Source organism: Malania oleifera, chromosome 8, assembly GCF_029873635.1.
Source record: "Malania oleifera isolate guangnan ecotype guangnan chromosome 8, ASM2987363v1, whole genome shotgun sequence".
Taxonomy (NCBI): Eukaryota; Viridiplantae; Streptophyta; class Magnoliopsida; order Santalales; family Ximeniaceae; genus Malania; species Malania oleifera.
This window is the reverse complement of record NC_080424.1, coordinates 74,897,560-74,903,988: the sequence shown is the minus strand read 5'-3', so window position 1 is coordinate 74,903,988 and position 6,429 is coordinate 74,897,560.

Genomic DNA, 6,429 nt, shown 5'->3' with positions numbered 1-6,429 from the left:
TGATCACTCCATCCATATCCTTCAACTCTTCTCCAAGATCTTCATCCGTGTTAAGCCTAGATTGTCTTGATCATATGTATGAAGTAGACTATGTTCCAAAAGATGGCCTTGTCCCCCAAACCAAGAGTCCTCAAATTACAAACTCATACTATGTCTATATGACAAAACCAAATACCCTTTAAATCTTCTGAAGAAAATCACTGGCAAACTAGTTGTACCTAGAGGCGCCAACGAAATCATCAAGGCTTCACCCTTTGATTCTCACCAGCTCTTGGCAACTAAGGCAGAACAGTTTGTTACCCTGGAGTTCTCCCCATATCTTCCCCGAAAGTATCTCAACCGGGGATTCACCCATATTCATGTTGGTGCAATCAAACTGTACCTTACCTTCCGTGGTAAGAAAGGTCTTCCAATTTGCTCCAAGATTCCTCTCCTTGATTCAAAGTTCTGTAAGTATAAGCATGCTTGCATTGCTACCATGCAGACAACGTTGAATGTAGGGATGGTCAACTTCACGATCTTCCCCAACTTCTGCTTACACTTATTTGATCCCAATATAAGAACTACTCTTAAGGTCTAGATCCAAAATGTTGGAGCACCCCAGATCTCTAATTCCATAGCAGCCACTCTCCACCATCAAATGGTTTATAGGCTTTCAACACCATTCCTTTGATCTAGCAACCCCTCAAAAAAATCAAGATGTTCTCTTTGTCAATTATAATACTACTCTTGTCCCAAACCATATCCATATCCATATCCCAAGGCAGCTACCCAAAGAAGAGCTCCTGAAGCTCCTCCCAGAATCCTAGGTGACCAAGAACGAGCAGCTGCACTAGATCCCTAAGTCAGACATCCTCCATGATCCATTTTATAAAGCTATAGAGAATGGCAAAGTTCACATTTCCTTCCTAAAGGAGCTCATCCTCTTAGCATGTCTTTCCCGCCTTTATGACTCAACCGCATTAGGAGTCATCGACACTTCCAAAAGATCAGAGGGTCATGATCAGACAGCCAACCTCTTCCATCAACCTAACCGATCCAGCCTCTGGGATCTCAGGTTCCAATCCCATATTTCAAGGGAGATAGCTTTCTGATTTACCAACCCCTGACCAGATATGACCACAAGTGGTTTGAAATTGACTATACCTATAATGAATGCCTTAATGATCCAGTGTACAAGTCTGATGAAAAAGTTAGAAATGAGAAAAAGAAGAACAACTCCCAACAGAAACTACTCAAAAGGAGATATGAAGATGGAGATCCAACAGTCAGTTTGTTGGGAAAATCGTTAGAGACATTTGACTACTATGTCAAATATGAAGGAAAAAAGACACAAAATGGTGATCTCCCCCAAATTAACATGCTAAGACCTTCAAACCATGACGGTGGTTTTCCACCATTAGAGTACGAAGATATGAGGTTTTAAACAAAACACTCCTAGACAATCAAAGATCCAGCTGTCGTCAACCCAGACAGATCTACTAAGTAGGTGTCTCCAGCAGAGGCAGCTCTTAATTAGTAGTCAGAAAATGCCTTTGCTCAAAATAGAATGTTACAGCAAATTGTTGACAACCAAAAGGAGTTGGCCAACAAAGTTGAAAACAAGTTCGACATCACATCTATCCTTATTGATAAATGCCAGAATCACATCCAAAGACTACGTGAGGACTTATGCAAATGATTGAGCACATGACAGCATTCTCTTCTACTTTCAAAAAGAAAGAAGCATAGATGCAGCACCTAAGGGCTCATCTTAATTCTCTAAAGCAAAGCCAATAGCAACAAAATAGACAAGCGAGGATTGATCCCTTATTTCCACCATCCATTTTGGTTTTCAGCTCTCCTCAACCAACGTATCAGCCTATATCAACGCAGGCATCCTTCAAAGGTAGTGACTCTTTTCTCCACCTCAAAAAGAGGCATCACACTCAAAGACCAACCCAAACCCAGAGGGTTGAATCAGTGGCAGCCTCCACACTACTCAGAAGAAAGATAAGCAAAAAATTGGAGAATCAAGTGATCCTAATCAAGAGCTACACATTGGAGTTTTGGAAAAAGAAAACTCTACCTCCAAGCTTCTTGTTGAGATGGCTGATCCCTTACATCTGAAGGAAGCACCAAGATCAACACTTCCTATCATAACGGAAGATGAATCATCCGAGGAAGAGATGCAGCCTCCCAGATCCACGATGATGACCCCGTCATCCACCCACAAATCAGAATACTATAATCCCAAAAATGACGAAGGAATTGACGACAACATCAATCTCTGAAAAAGCACCCCATCTACTATTCCCATGCAAAGTCCCAATAGTTCAAATGGTAACAGACCAACCATTTCATTGGAAGGAATACCTCCAAGCCACACCATAGACAAGGGGAACAACACAATGGTCCAAAGTCTCCAATCCATCCTTTTCTCACATTTTGCACCAGTAAAATATTTGGACTGGCATCCACTTTTCCATACATTAATGGACTTTGGGTCCTTACACTGTCTTATTTAACCTTCCCAAAAGAAGCTTTTCTTCTTCTTTGGTACCTCACCAGGACATACCGTATTGACATGATCTTGTATAAACTCTTACAAGAGACTTCTTTGCTCTCACTAGTTCTGCCTAATTGGAAGCTAAAACCCTCCTTATATGTTGGCCAACTCCTTTTGGTTGTCAACAATTTGCTATAGCCTTCTATTTTTAGCAAGGGCATTTTCTGACTACCAATTAAGAGATGCCTTTTCTGAAGACACCAGCTTAGTAGATCCGTCTGCATTGACGACAATTGGATCTCTGATCTTCTAGGAGTGTTTTGTTTAAAACCTCACATCTTCGTACTCTAATGGTAGAAAATCACCATCATAGTTTGAAGGTCTTAGCATGTTAATCTGGGGAAGATCACCATTTTGTGTCTTTTTTCCTTTATATTTGACATAGTAATCAAATTTCTCTAACAATTCTCCCAACAAGCCGACTATTGGATCTCCATCTTCATATCTCCTTTTAAGTAGTTTCTGTTGGGAGTTGTTCTTATTTTTCTTATGATGGGGATCAACATGCACCTCGAGTATCTTTCGCAGATATTGTGACACGTGGACAACCACCCAAAGTCCACCATTGGATGTGAACTTTATTTGAAGCAATTGAAGCTTCTCTTGGAAGCTAGCTTGGAAAGAGGATGACAATTTGCAAGTCAAAGAGTTGGTTTTTCAAAAAGCATGACAACTTGCAAGTCAAAGAGTCTTGTTTTTTCAATAAGCATTTATTTCATTTTAAGTTCCTAGACTCCATTATCATAATTATTCTAGTTCCAAGGCACCTATTTCCTATGACAAACTATTTCCTCGGAACCTCATTACCTGTATTTTAAATGTTTTATTTTACATTTGTATTTTCATTAATCTCTTAAGAAGCCATGTGCAAGTCATGTGCATGCTCATGTAAGGCTATAAACATGTCATCACTTGTATTGTAAAAGGGATCTTGCATTATCAATTAAAAAAAGAAGATTTTGATCGAACTTGTGAATCTTGCTCATCTCCTTGTGAGTAGATAGTGTGAGGCTACGTTCCGTCTCCCCAGAGATTGGGTGGTGAGAGACCACGACAACATCAATGTCATCATCAACACTACACACCCACACCTCTTTCATAGCTCACAGCCACAACCACCACAAGCTTCATTCTTGTCTCAAGATTCCTAAGGATCAACAAGTTTGTTCGTGGTGCAATCGAGTACTTGTGTGTCATGGTGTTTGACATTCCGAACCTTTTGGTAAGCTCATTTTAATTCCTTATTTGTGACCATCTAAAACAACCCCCAAAAGTACCTTGTAAGCCTTGAAACTCTACCGGAAACATTGATTGAAAAACCTTGTTCATTCTCTTTGAATCTTCCTAGATTTTCAACATGAACATGCTTGCTAGTACCATGCTTAGGGATATTTGATTTGTACACTAGGACTTGTGATCTAAGACTTCTAATATAACATCCGTTAAAGTGAACTTGATTACTTGAATGAAATGATCAACTAAGGGCTTTTGAACCAAATCATATATGTTTTCAAAATCTCAACAACTTGTGATCATTAGAATATGTTTGTGATGTTCATACTTGGTTAATTCAATTCTTCTCATAGATTGTGATATTGTGTGTGTGCTACAAATAGGGTCAACCGTAGAACTAAGGCTACTTAGAACCGTCCTACATCATCTTATCTCTAACTTCTTCATCAGACTCGTACACTGGATTATTAAGACATTCATTACATGTACAGTCAATATCAAACCACTTGTGGTCGGATCTGGTCATGAGTTGGTAAACTGAAAAGTCATCTCCCTTGAAATATGGGATTAGAACCTGAGATCCAAGTGATGCTGGATCGGTCAGGTTGACGGAAGTGGCTAGCAGTCTGATCATGACCCTCTGATCTTTTGGAAGAGTCGATGACTCCTGATCAATTGAGTTATCATGGTGGGAAAGACATGCTGAGAGGATGAGCTTGTCAAGGATTCTTAATCCTGTGGAAAGGAGATGTGAACATCACCATTCTCTATAGTTTTATAAAATGGATCATAGAGGATGACTGGCTTAGGGAACTGGTGCAGCTACTCGTACTTGGCCACCCAAGATTCTAAAAGGAGCTTCAGGAGTTCTTCTCCGAGTAGTTGCCCTGGGATATGAAAATGGGTCGGGACAAGAATAGTATCTTAATTGATAAGGAGAGCATTTTGATTTTCCCGAGGGGTTGATAGATCAAAGGAATGGTTCTGAAAGCCGATAAACCATTTGATGGTGGAGAGTGGCTGCTATGGAATTAGAGATTTGGGGTGCTCCAACAATCTAGATTTGGAACCTAAGAACAGTTCTCATATTGGGATCAGCTAAGTGTAAGAAGAAGTTGGGGAAGATCGTGAAGTTGACAGTCCCTGCATTCAACGTTATCTACAAAGTGACAATGCAAGCATGCTCGCACTTACAAAACTTTGAATCAAGGAGAAGGATCATGGAGCAAACCGGAAGACTTTTCCTACCATAGAAGGTAAGGTACAGTTTGACCGCACCAACATGGATATGGGTGAATCCCTAGTTGAGATACTTTCGGGGAAGATCCGGGGAGAACTCCGGGGTAACAAACTGTTCTTCTTCAATTGCCAAGGGCTGGTGAGAATCAAAGGGTGAAGCCTCGATGATTTCTTTGATACCTCTCGGCACAGCTGGTTTGCCAATGATTTTCTTCTTAAGATTTAAAGGGTATTTGGTTTTGTCATATAGACATAGTATGGGTTTGTAATTTGAGGACTCTTGGTTTGGGGGACAAGGTCATCTTTTGGAACATAGTTTACTTCATACATATGATCAAGATGATCTAGGCTCAACACAGATGAAGATCTTGGAAAAGAGTTGAAGAATGGGGATGGAATGATCATGGCTCTAGAAGACATGACTTCTTAATTGTCACAATCGAAACCTCTTCTCACAACCTATGAATGAATAGATCTCTTGCCCATCTTGTAAAATAAAACACATAATCAATCAAAGCATTCATATTCCTTATCAATCACTAGAGAAGCCAGCTCTGCCAAAATGCAGCCCTCCATGGCCTCCAATAGGTCAAGGGCACCTTAGGTCTTATTCTCTAATGACTTCAAAAGGAAAGGGATGCCTGGAATGAAACATTTAGTCTAACTTTGCTCATTACTATTCTGATGTGGAGGATCCACATAAAATGTGGCAACCACAGAGCATATTGGGTTAGAACAATAACCTCTGTTGTGCGCGAAGAGATCCATCACTCAAGGAGTGATGCAGGCTCCGAAGGAGTCTTTAAGCTCGCATGGCTCTGATACCAATTAAAGATGGAATACATGTTCAAGTTTATCCTCCTCCAGCCATTTATGGATTGGGGGAGAAAAAATGGAAAGATAAATTGGCCAATTTTATGGCAAATTTCCACATAAGAAGCATTATTGAAAAGATTTTAAAGAAAGCTGGTACCATGGACATCTTCTCTGCTGCTAATAGCTATTACATATTCAAATTCAAGAACTTTGAAGATTGAGTGGATTGGAGAACAGGCCTAGGTTCATAGGCAACTCAACTCTTTTTCTCTTGAACTAGGATTCACCAACTGAAAGACAGCCAATAAGGTAAAAATAAATACCCACATGGGCAAAGTTTCTTAATATTCCTTTCTGTTTTATGGACTCCATTGGAACTCAGCTATATTGCTAGTTCAGTGAGGAATCATTTGCATATGGATCCATTCACTAAGCTGATGAAGAATTTAACAAATTCAAGAATATTTGTTGAAATCAATGTCAATGACGATTCACCTAGTAGTATGGAGGCATTGATTCCTGGAGTTGACACTGTAATTGCTGATGTTGAATATTCCCAGAGACCTCAAAAGTGGTAAAAATTGCTCAAGCTA